This window comes from Ovis canadensis, chromosome 15, assembly GCF_042477335.2.
Source record: "Ovis canadensis isolate MfBH-ARS-UI-01 breed Bighorn chromosome 15, ARS-UI_OviCan_v2, whole genome shotgun sequence".
NCBI classification, from domain to species: domain Eukaryota; kingdom Metazoa; phylum Chordata; class Mammalia; order Artiodactyla; family Bovidae; genus Ovis; species Ovis canadensis.
Window position 1 is genome coordinate 13,984,414 of NC_091259.1, and position 12,674 is coordinate 13,997,087.

The window sequence follows — 12,674 nt, forward strand, 5'->3', positions numbered from 1 at the left end:
CTCTTAAGAGCCAGTTAAAGTGCCACCTCTTTTATGCAGAACTTTTCCCATGCCCCCAAGCCTGCTCCTTTTCTTCTGTTATGTGTCTTCTGATATTGATGCTTCAAAGTGTTGACAGGACGGCACGCAGCAAAAGGATTCTCAAAACATGTCATATTCTGCTACTTTTACTGCAGGATTAGGAAGGAAATTTATATCTAGGAACTACAAAATGCTCTGCACCAAAGGAAGTTAGGAAAAAATCAACTGAGCTACAACACTTCCTAACTCATTCTGTGAATGAGTATTATTTGGTGTCATTATCCTGATATCAAAGCCAGACAAACTCACCACAAGAAAACTACAAACCAATATCCCTTATGAATATAAAGGCAAAAATCTTCAACAAAATATTAGCAAACTGAATCCAACAATATATTAAAAAGGTTATACACCACAATCAAATGGGATTTATCTCATGAATACAAGGATGTTTCAACATAACAAAATCAATCAATGTAACATACCACATTAATAGAACAAATGTGGAGGGGATCGTGTGACCATCTCAATGAAGAAAAAGTATTTGTTAATAGCCAACATCTTTTATAACACTCAGATAACTAGAAGTGACTTCATCGACCTGGCAAATGTCATCTATTTAAAAAATAGATAAAAAGAGCTAATGTACCCAATAGTAAAAGATTGAAAGCTTTCCCTATAAGGAAGCCCACTTTCATCACTGGTGTTCAACATCGTGTTGAAAATTCTAGCCAAAGCAATTAGGTAAGAGAAAAAGCTTCAAAACTGGAAACGAAGACAATCCCTATTTATAAATGTCATGATTCTATATGTGAAAATTTCCCACAAATAAACAAGGAATATACAGCTGTTAAATTCACAAAGTTGTAAGGGTATGAGACCAATACACAAAAATCAGTTGTGTCTCTACATACTAACAATAAACAGTTCAAAATGACATTAAGAAAACAGCAACCAAGAGAATAAAACACCAAGAAAGGGAAAGTCTTGTACACTTTTCAAAAACTTTGCTGATATTAAAGACCTAAATAATGGGAAAAAATCCCCATGTTCATGGATGAGAAGATTTAATATTGTAAAGATGGCAACACTACCGAAGGCAATCCACAGATTCAATGCAATCTGTATTGAAATTCCTGGATCACAAGGGGCCACAAATATCCAAAACAACCTTGAAAAATAAGAACTAAGTTTGAGGATCATACTTCCCAATTTAAAAACTTACTAGGAGGCTACAGTAATTAAAACAGTGTGGTACTGGCACAGGATAGACATATCAGTATCAGTTCAGATGCTCAGTCGTGTCTGACTCTTTGCAACACGGTAGACTGCAGCAAGCCAGGCTTCCCTGTCCATCACCAACTCCTGGAGTTTTACTCGAACTCATGTCCATAGACTCAGTGATGCCATCCAACCATCTCATCCTCTGTTGTCCCCTTCTCCTCCTGCCTTCAATCTTTCCCAGCATCAGGATCTTTTCCAAGGAGTCAGTTCTTCACATCAGGTAGTCAAAGTATTGGCTTCAGCATCAGTCCTTCTAATGAATATTCAGGACTGATTTCCTTTAAGATGGACTGATTGGATCTCCTTGCAGTCCAAGGGGCTCTCAAGAGTCTTCTCCAACACCACAGTTCAAAAGCATCAATTCTTTGGCACTCAGCTTTCTTTATAGTCCAACTCTCACCTTCATACATGACTACTGGAAAAACAATAGCTTTTTAAAAAAACTAGACAGACCTTTGTTGGCAAAGTAATGTCTCTGCTTTTTAATATACTGTCTAGGTTGGTCATAGATTTTCTTCCAAGGAGCAAGCATCTGTTAATTTCATGGCCGCAGACATCATCTGCAGTGATTTGGGAGCACCCTCAAATATAAAGTCTGTCACTGTTCCCATTGTTTCCCCAACTATTTGCCATGAAGTGATGGGACTGGATGCCATGATCGTAGTTTTTTGAATGCTGTTTTAAGCCAGCTTTTTCACTCTCTTCTTTCACTTTCAAGAGACTCTTTAGTTCTTCACTTTGTGCCATAAGGGTGGTGTCATCTGCATATCTCAGGTTATTGTTATTTCTCCCGGCAATCTTGATTCCAGCTTGTGCTTCATCCAGCCCAGTGTTTCTCATGATGTACTCTGCATAGAAGTTAAATAAGCAGGGTGGCAATATACAGCCTTGATAGATTTCTATCCCAATTTGAAACCAGTCTGTTGTTCCATGTCTGGTTCTAACTGTTGCTTCTTGATCTGCATACAGGTTTCTCAAGAGGCAGGTCAGGTGGTCTGGTACTCCCATCTCTTTTAAGAATTTTCCAGTTTGTTGTGATCCACACAGTCAAATGCTTTGGCATAGTCAATAAAACAAAAGTAGATGTTTTCCTTGAATTCTCTTGCTGTTTCAGTGATCCAACGAATGTTGGCAATTTGATCTCTGGTTCCTCTGCCTTTTCTAAATCCAGCTTGAATATCTGGAATTCCATGGTTCACATACTGTTGATGCCTGGCTTGGAGAATTTTGAGCATTACTTGGCTGGCGTATAAGATGAGAGCAATTGTGCGGTAGTTTGAACACTTTTGGCATTGCCTTTCTTTGGGATTGGAATGAAAACTGACCTTTTCCAGGACAGACATAAACACCAATAGAATTGAATTAAACATCAGGAATAAACCCCTAATCTATGGGCAATTAAGATGTGTGTGTGTGTGTGCTCTGTGCCCTTGAGAGCAAGTGCCCATTTTAAAAATTTTTATATTTTAAATAAAAAATATATTTACTATGTAATTTTTATGAGAACCCAATTCTATTCTCTTTGCAAATTTTCATTACTCAGTACAATATTATTAACTATAATAACTATAGTCATTATGCTGTACATTGTATCTCTGTATTCATCCAAAATAACTGCAATTTTGTGCTCTTGACCAGCATCCCCCCAAATCCCCCACTTCCTTCTTCCTAGTATCCACAATTATACTACTTCTATTTATCTGACTTTTTTAGATTCCACATACAAGCGAGATCATGTTTTGTATTTTCTATGTCTGGCTTATTTCACTTAGCCTAATGTTACCCAGGTTCATTCATGTTGTTGCAAATAGCAGGATCTCTTTCTTTTTCAAGACTGAAGTATATTATGTATATAAAATCTCTCACAATTTTTAAATCCATTCTTTGTTGAATGGACGCTTAGGTTGTCTCCACATCTAGCCTATTACGTATAATACCATAATAAATGGGAGAGCAGATAACTCTTCAAGGTACTGATTTCCATTGTTGATATACCCAGAAGTGGGACTGCAGGGTCATGATAACTTTATTTGTGGTTTTTTGAGGAAACTTCATACTGTTTTCCACAATGACTATACAATTTACAGTCCCACCAAGAGTGTACAAGGGTTCCCTTCACATTCTCACCAACACTTGTGTTGTCTTTTTGATAGCAACCATCCTAACAGGGGTGTGTTGTTATCTCATTGTGGCTTTGATTTGCATTTCTGATGATTAGTCATGCTGAGCACCTGTTCATTTACATATTGGGTATTTGTATGTCTTCTCTGGAAAAAGTCTGTTCAGTTTCTCTGCCCATTTTTAATTGATATGTTTGCTTTTTGCTAGTTGTATAAATTCCTTATATATTTTGGACACTATCAGATATATGGTTTGCAAATATTTTTCCCTCTTCATTTTGTCGATTGTTTCCTTTGCTGTGAAGTAGCATTTTAGTCTGATGTTGTCTCACTTGTGTTTCTTTGTCTGAATTTTAGATGTCATACACAAAACATTATAGCCAAGAATAGTGTCAAGAAGCTTTTTCCCTACCTTTTTTTCCATTCAGAAGTTTTACAGTTTCAGGTATTATGTTTAAATCTTTGTTACATTTTGAGTTATTTTTGTTAAGGTGTATGATATGGATCCAATTTTATTATTTTGTATGTTGATATCATTTTCCCTATATCTTTTATTGAAGACTGTCCTTTTCCCATTGTGTATTCTTCACACCCTTGTCAAAAATTAGTTGACTGTGTTTGTGTATGCTAAGTCGTTTCAGTTGTGTCTGACTCTGCGACCCTGTGGACTATAGCTGCCAGCCTCCTCGTCCTTTGGGTTTGCTAGGCAAGAATACTGGAGCGGGTTGCCATGAACTCCTCCAGGGGATCTTCCCAACCTAGGGATTGAACCTGCACCTCTTATATCTCCTGCATTGAAAGGCATGTTCTTTAGCACTAGATCCATGCTTTGGTTTGTTTCAAAGCTCTCTACTCTCTTCTACAGGTCTATGGGTCTGTTTTTATGCCCGTATCATATTCTTTTGATTACTATCGGTTTGCAATATAACTTGAAATCAGGAAATGTGATGCCCCTCAATTCTCATCTTCATTCTGAAGATGACTTTGGCAAATTAAAGGTTTGGGTTTTGTTTTATTTTGTTTCTGTGGTTCCATACAAGTTTTAGAATTTTTTTCTATTTCTATGAAAAATGTCACAGGAATTTTGATAGATATTGTATTGAATCCATACATGTCTTTGGGTGGTATGAACATTTTAACAATATTAATTCTTCCAATTCATGTACACAAGATATATTTTCATTTATTTTTTTAAGTTTTCCTTCAATGATCAATTGATCTTAGACAAGGGTTCCCGGGGTATTCAATGGGGAAATAATAGTCTCTTCAACAAATATCCAGTTGTCCCTGTTCAAGATTGCAAAAGAATGGAGTTGGACCTTCACCTCATATCATATAGAAAAAATCATTCAAAATGAATCAACAATTTAAATATAAAAGCCAAACCATAAAACTCTTAAAACAGGAATATCTCTTATGACCCTGAATTTGGTAATGAATTCTTAAATTAACATCAAAATCATGAGCAACCAAAGAAAAACAAGATAAATTAAACCTCATCAAAATTAAAAACCAGGGGAGTTCCCTGGTGGTCCAGTGGTTAAGAATCCACTTTGCAATGCAAAGGATGCAAGTTTGATCCCTCATCTGGGAACTAAGACCCATGTGCTGCAAGGCAACTAAGCCCACACACCACAGCTACTGAGCCCATGAACTCAAGAGCCCACGCTCCACATGAGAAACCCATGTACCACAACAAAGAGCCCTCACATTGCAGTGAAGACCCAGGGTAGTCAAATAAATAAAAATCAATTCAAAATTTATCACTGAGTTAAACATAAAATAAAAATATATAAAAACATTAAAAATTAAAAACCACTCACCACTACTATTCAATATAGTTTTAGAAGTTTTGGCCACAGCAATCAGAGCAGAAAAAGAAATAAAAGGAATCCAGATTGGAAAAGAAGAAGTAAAACTCTCACTGTTTGCAGATGACATGATCCTCTACATAGAAAACCCTAAAGACTCCACCAGAAAATTACTAGAGCTAATCAATGAATATAGTAAATTTGCAAGATATAAAATCAACACACAGAAATCCCTTGCATTCCTATACACTAAATAATGAGAAAATAGAAAACGAAATTAAGGAAACAATTCCATTCACCATTGCAACGAAAAGAATAAAATACTTAGGAATATATCTACCTAAAGAAACTAAAGACCTATATATAGAAACTATAAAACACTGGTGAAAGAAATCAAAGAGGACACTAATAGATGGAGAAATATACCATGTTCATGGATCAGAAGAATCAATATAGTGAAAATGAGTATACTACTCAAAGGAATCTACAGATTCAATGCAATCTTGATAGGGATTGCATTGAATCCCTATCAAGCTACTAATGGTATTTTTCACAGAGCTAGAACAAATAATTTCACAATTTGTATGGAAATACAAAAAAAACCTCGAATATCCAAAGCAATCTTGAGAAAGAAGAATGGAACTGGAGGAATCAACCTGCCTGACTTCAGGCTCTACTACAAAGCCACAGTCATCAAGACAGTATGGTACTGGCACAAAGACAGAAATATAAATCAATGGAACAAAATAAAAAGCCCAGAGATAAATCCACACACCTGTGGACAAGAATATACAATGGATTAAAGACAATCTCTTTAACAAGTGGTGCTGGGAAAACTGGTCAACCACTTCTAAAGGAATGAAACTAGACACTTTCTAACACCATACACAAAAATAAACTCAAAATGGATTAAAAATCTAAACGTAAGACTAGAAACTATAAAACTAGAGGAAAACAAAGGCAAAACACTTTCCGACATTAATCAGAGCATGATCCTCTATGACCCACCTCCCAGAGTATTGGAAATAAAAGCAAATATAAACAAATGGGACCTAATTAAACTTAAAAGCTTTTGCACAACAAAGGAAACTATAAGCAAGGTGAAAAGACAGCCTTCAGAATGGGAGAAAATAATAGCAAATGAAGCAACTGACAAAGAATTAATATCAAAAATATACAAGCAGCTCCTGCAGCTCAATTCCAGAAAAATAAACGACCCAATTAAAAAATGGGCCAAAGAACTAAATAGACATTTCTCCAAAGAAGACATACAGATGGCTAACAAACACATGAAAAGATGCTCAACATTATTCATTATCAGAGAAATGCAAATCAAAACCACAATGAGGTACTATTTCACGCCAGTCAGAATGGCTGCTATCCAAAAGTCCACAAACAATGAATGCTGGAGAAGGTGTGGAGAAAACAAAACCCTCTTACACTGTTGGTGGGAATGCAAACTAGTACAGCCACTATGGAGAACGGTGTGGAGATTCCTTAAAAATCTGGAAATAGAACCACCATATGACCCAGCAATCCCACTGCTGGGCATACACACTGAGGAAACCAGAATCAAAAGAGACATGTGTACCCCAATGTTCATCACAGCACTGTTTGTACCACCAGGGCATGGAAGCAACCTAGATGTCCATCAGCAGATGAATGGATAAGTTTGGTACATATACACAATGGAAAATTATTCAGCCATTAAAAAGATTACATTTGAATCAGTTCTAATCAGGTGGATGAAACTGGAGCCTATTATACAGACTGAATTAAGCCAGAAAGAAAAACACCAATACAGTATACTGACGCATATATATGGAATCCAGAAAGATGGTAACAATGACCCTATATGAGAGACAGCAAAAGAGACACAGATGTATAGAACAGTTTTTTGGACTCTGTGGGAGAGGGTGAGGGTGGGATGATTTGGGAGAATGGCATTGAAACATGTGTATTATCACATGTGAAATGGATCGCCAGTCCAGGTTCAATGCATGAAACAGGGTGCTCAGGGCTGGTGCACTGTGATGACCCAGAGGGATGGTATGGGGAGGAAGGTGGGAGGGGGGTTCAGGATGGGGAACACATGTACACCCGTGGTGGATCCATGTCAATGTATGGCAAAAACTACTATGATATTGTAAAGTAATTAACCTCCAATTAAAATAAATAAATTTATATTTTAAAAACCCAAAAAACAAAAATTACATTGTCCTCATTTTGGATTAAGTGAAAAAAACATTAAAAACCAAACTTTTACACCAAGCACATTAGCAAGAAAGTAAAAAAGATAACCTATAGAACACAAGAAATATTTGCAGCCATAGTTCCAAAAAGGGTCTCTGACACTTTGCGACCCCGTGGACCGTAGCCTACCAGGCTCCTCCATCCGTGAGATTACCCAGGCAAGAATACTGGAGTGGGTTGCTATTTCTTTCTCCAGGGGATCTTCACGACCCAGGGATTGAACCCAGGTTTCCCGCATTGGAGGCAGACGCCTTAACCTCTGAGCCACCAGGGAAGCCCTAAAAACCGTCTGCTGCTGCTGCTGCTAAGTCGCTTCAGTCGTGTCCGACTCTGTGCGACCCCATAGACGGCAGCCCACCAGGCTCCCCCGTCCCTGGGATTCTCCAGGCAAGAACACTGGAGTGGGTTGCCATTTCCTTCTCCAATGCATGAAACTGAAAAGTGAAAGTGATGTCGCTCAGTCCTGTCCGACTCTTAGCGACCCCATGGACTGCAGCCCACCAGGCTCCTCTGTCCATGGGATTTTCCAGGCAAGAGTACTGGAGTGGGGCGCCATTGCCTTCTCCAAAAAGTGTCTAGTATACAACATATATTATATAAAGAACTCCTCAACAAAAACACAAGCAACCCAACTGAAAAGTGGACAAAGAGCTTGAATAGACATTTCTCCAAAAATATATATTAGCCATTAGGAAAATGCAAATAAAAACCATAATATGAACCAATTCCACATCCATGAGGACAGCTATAAAACAGAGAAAGAAAACAGAAAATACCAAGTGTTGCAGGGAATGTAGAGAAATGGGATCCCTTGTGTATTGCCTGCTTGTGGGAATGTAAAATGAATGGTGCAGCTGCTGTTAAAAATAGCCTGGCAGTTCCTAAATAAGTTAAACCTATTCCAGGTACATAACCAAAAGACCTGAAAATAGGTATCCAAACAAATACTTGTAGAATATTCATAGCAGCACTACTCACTGTAGCCAAAAAGTAGAAAGTACTCCAAGTCCATCATTAGGTGTATGGATAAATAAAGCGGTATATATGTTCAATGTAGTATTCAGTTCAGTTCAGTCGCTCAGTCATGTCTGACTCTGCGACCCCATGAACCACAACACGCCAGGCCTCCATCACCAACTCCCATAGTCCACCCAAACCCATGTCCATCGAGTGGTTGATGTCACCCAACCATGTCATCCCCTGTCATCCCCTTCTCCTCCTGCCCTCAATCTTTCCCAGCATCAGGGTCTTTTCCAATGAATCAGTTTTTCACATCAGGTGGCCAAAGTATTGGAGTTTCAGCTTCAACATCAGTACTTCCAATGAATATTCAGGGTTGATTTCCTTCAGGATGGACTGGTTGGATCTCCTTGCAGTCCAAGGGACTCTCAAGAGTCTTCTACAGCATCACATTTCAAAAGCATCAATTCTTTGGTGCTCAGCTTTCTTTATAGTCCAACTCTCACATCCATACATGACCACTCGAAAAACCATAGCCTTGACTAGACAGACCTTTGTTGGCAAAGTAATGTCTCTGCTTTTCAATATGCTGTCTAGGTTGGTCATAATTTTCTTTCCAAGGAGTAAGCATCTTTTACTTATCTATAAAAAGGAATGAAGCACTGATACACGCTATAATGTGATGAACCTCAAAAACATTATGCAAAGTGAAAGAAGCCAGGCACAAAAAGCCATATATTGACTTCATTTATATGAAATATCCAAAATAGATAAACCCAGAGACAAAAAGCAAATTGTTTGCCAGGACAATGGGGAAGAGGGTATGGAGACTGACAGCTTCAAGAGGACAAGATTCTCTTTTGGCTTTAGTCATCTATGTAAGTTGCAACCCCCTTCTCCACTTTTTAGCACAAATATTATCTTTTATATTATTTATGGTGTTTATGAATTAAACTTCAAGTCCCACCAACTAGCCTTCCCAGACTCCTTTAAATTCAATTCTGCCACTATATTATTCTTTATAAAGCTATAATCACAGAACTACTCTGCTGAGAAACCAATAGCTCTTCATCACCTTTAGAATGATGTCTAGACAGCAAAGCTCAATATCTGTATCTTTTTAAATCTGGTTCCCATCCTAACTTTTGAAACTTGTTTCCCATTATTATTCTCATTGACCTATAACTACTCACTTTTTCCAAAAAAATACTTCATGCATTTTTATCTTTCTTTGGATTTTTCCCTCTGCCTGGAAAATACTTCCCAACACCTCTGTTCTCCAAATTTATATACTTTAATCCTATTTAATCTTCAATACCCAATTGATTACTACCCTAATTAAGATTCTTCTTAAAAATCCCCAGAGCACTTTATCTGAACCTCTCTTACAGCAGTTATTTTCTACTTTGAATTAAAATGTATTTCTCAGGGCCTCAGTGCCTCTGTCTTCTTCCTTTGCACTTCTGTGCTTTACATATGCCGAACCTGTCACCAGTCTCCATGCCTGCCCCCAGGCTTCTTTGCCTTTGGTATCTGCATATATCTTAATTATTCCAAATTACATTGTTCTACAAATTACCTTCTCAATCGCAATAGCTTCAAAATGAATAAGCTTCAAGAGACAGTGAGTTCTGGTGGAAACAGAGATTGTCTATGTAATCACCTTAAGTATCAAGATTATATATACCAGATACTGAAAGCGAAAGTCTTAGTCGCTCAGCTGTGTCTGACTCTTTGTGACCCCATGGACTGTAGCCCACCAGGCTTCTATGTCCATGGAATTCTCCAGGCAAGAATACTGGAGTGGGTAGCCATTCTCTTCTCCAGGGGTTCTTCCCAACCCAGGGACTGAACCTGGGTCTCCGTCATTGCAGGAAGACTCTTTACAGTCTGAGCCACCAGGGAAGCCCCAAATACAAAATAAGGACCGAGAAAACCTTTAGTTTCCTTGTAACTTTGAAACCAAGATTATGATTTCTGTTTGCACAGAAAAATCATGGAGTATGTACCTACGGATTTGGAAAAGTAGGGAAAAGTAAAGATCTTCAAGGCATATTCAAATGAAAAAAAAAAAAAACCTGAAGAAACTCATACTATCTGTGCACATATACATATGCACAACCACACACATTAAATACATAGCAAATTTAAAGGTGACTAGCCCTGTGAAGAAGATTGAAAGTAGCAGTAAGGAGAAATTAAGGACTTGTGCATTTTACTTTATATACTTTGAATTTTTTACAAGTATCTATTCAAGTATTCAGTTCAGTTCAGTTGCTCAGTCGTGTCCGACTCTGTGACCCCATGCACCACAGCATGCCAGGCCTTCTGTCTGGATTTCCTCAAACTCATGCCCACTGAGTCGGTGATGCCATCCAACCATCTCATCCTGTCGTCCCCTTCTCCTCCCACCCTCAATCTTTCCCAGCATCTGGGTCTTTTCAAATGAGCCAGCTCTTTGCATCAGGTGGCCAAATTAGTGGAGTCTCAGCTTCAGCATCAGCCTTTCCAATGAATATTCAGGACTGATTTCCTTTAGGATGGACTCATGGATCTCCTTGCAGTCCAAGGGACTCTCAAGAGTCTTCTCCAACACCACAGTTCAAAAGCATCAATTCTTCAGCACTCAGCTTTCTTTCAGTCCAACTCTCACATCCATACATGACTACTGGAAAAACCATACCTTACACTAGACGGACCTTTGTTGGGAAAGTAATGTCTCTGCTTTTTAATATGCTGTCTAGGTTGGTCATAACTTTCCAAGGAGTAACTGTCTTTTAATTTCATGGCTGCAGTCACCACCTGCAGTGATTTTGGAGCCCCCCAAAAATAAAGTCTGTCATTGTTTACATTGTTTCCCCAACTATTTGCCATGAAGTGCTGGGACCATATGCCATCATCTTAGTTTTCTGAATTGCCGGGAGCCAGCGTGAGGAATTCCACCCATGACAAGGTCATGCGGCAGACCTCTGATGGCAAGGCTAATCAGACCTCAGGTTTTCCCCCTTGAATTTCCTGAGCATCCACCCCCCCCCCAAAAAATAAGAATCTGCCCGCCTTTTCCACTCTTCTGATATTCTCTGGAAAAAGTCAAATCAGGGCTTTAGTCTTCCGCATTTGAAAGGGATGTTTCAGCTCAAACCCCCTCTGATAGCTCTCTAGCTTGCCTAACAGGTTCCCTGGACCTCTTACTGCTTGTGAATTGCTTGCAGCCCCCAACCGCAAGAGGCACAAAGCTTAAAATCATCTTAAAGATACAGAGCCTTTTCTAAAGAGCTAAAAATCATATTGGTGACAGGATTTCACTGTTGACTCAATGATTGCTGCCAGGCCTCCATATTCTTTCTTTTAGGCACCTGGGAGGATGTTAATCAATGTAAACTGGATATGGAAAAAGATATATAATAGTTTTGACGTTAGCAACACTAGACTTTTGAGCTAATTACTTTTCTCTTTGTTATATATCACTGCACTCCTCTTGTGTCCTTGCTATGTAAGAATGTAACTTTATTTAGTGCTTTCTGAGAGAGGCACCAGACTTTGGGAAGATCAACACAAATAAGTCTTCTGGTTGACAAACTCTTATCAGAAAAAAGGCTGTAAAATGTTAATTGGCCCTTTTGGTCGGAAGATGATATAAATTACCTAAGACTTGTGTATACAACTAGGTATGCAGAGAGAAAAGCCTGGTTTTGATAAGAGTCTGGGCTGCTAACGCTGCATAACTTTGTGTTACCCATTGATCTCTATGTATAATCAAAAAGTATAAAAGGCCTTCTGAACAATAGAGGACGGGGCCAGTCGCTGGACTGGTTTCCCCCGTGTCTCCTCTTTACTCTTAATTTCAGGCTGAATTCCCATCTGGGGCGTGGAGGCTCACCATGTCTACTTACTTGTCCCGGCTTTTAAGATCCACACGAGGGGGAGCCCAAGGTGGGGCACCCCCCGATATTCAGGAGGACGCTGGTGGCCTAAAGTAGATGGTGCGAGCTCCTTGTCTGGAACTTTATTGGCTTCCCAAGTAAACCAAGTTATTTAGCCTTCTTTCTCCACTTAATTTTCCTACTACACTATTTCTCCCTAATCTTATATTTCTATATTAATAAATAAATAAGTTCTCCTCGCCAACGCCGTCCCCACTTTGAATTTCCCTGGATCCACCGGGGCTGGACCCCGGCACTGAATGTTGAGTTTTAAGTCCTTTTTTCACTCTCCTCTTTCACTT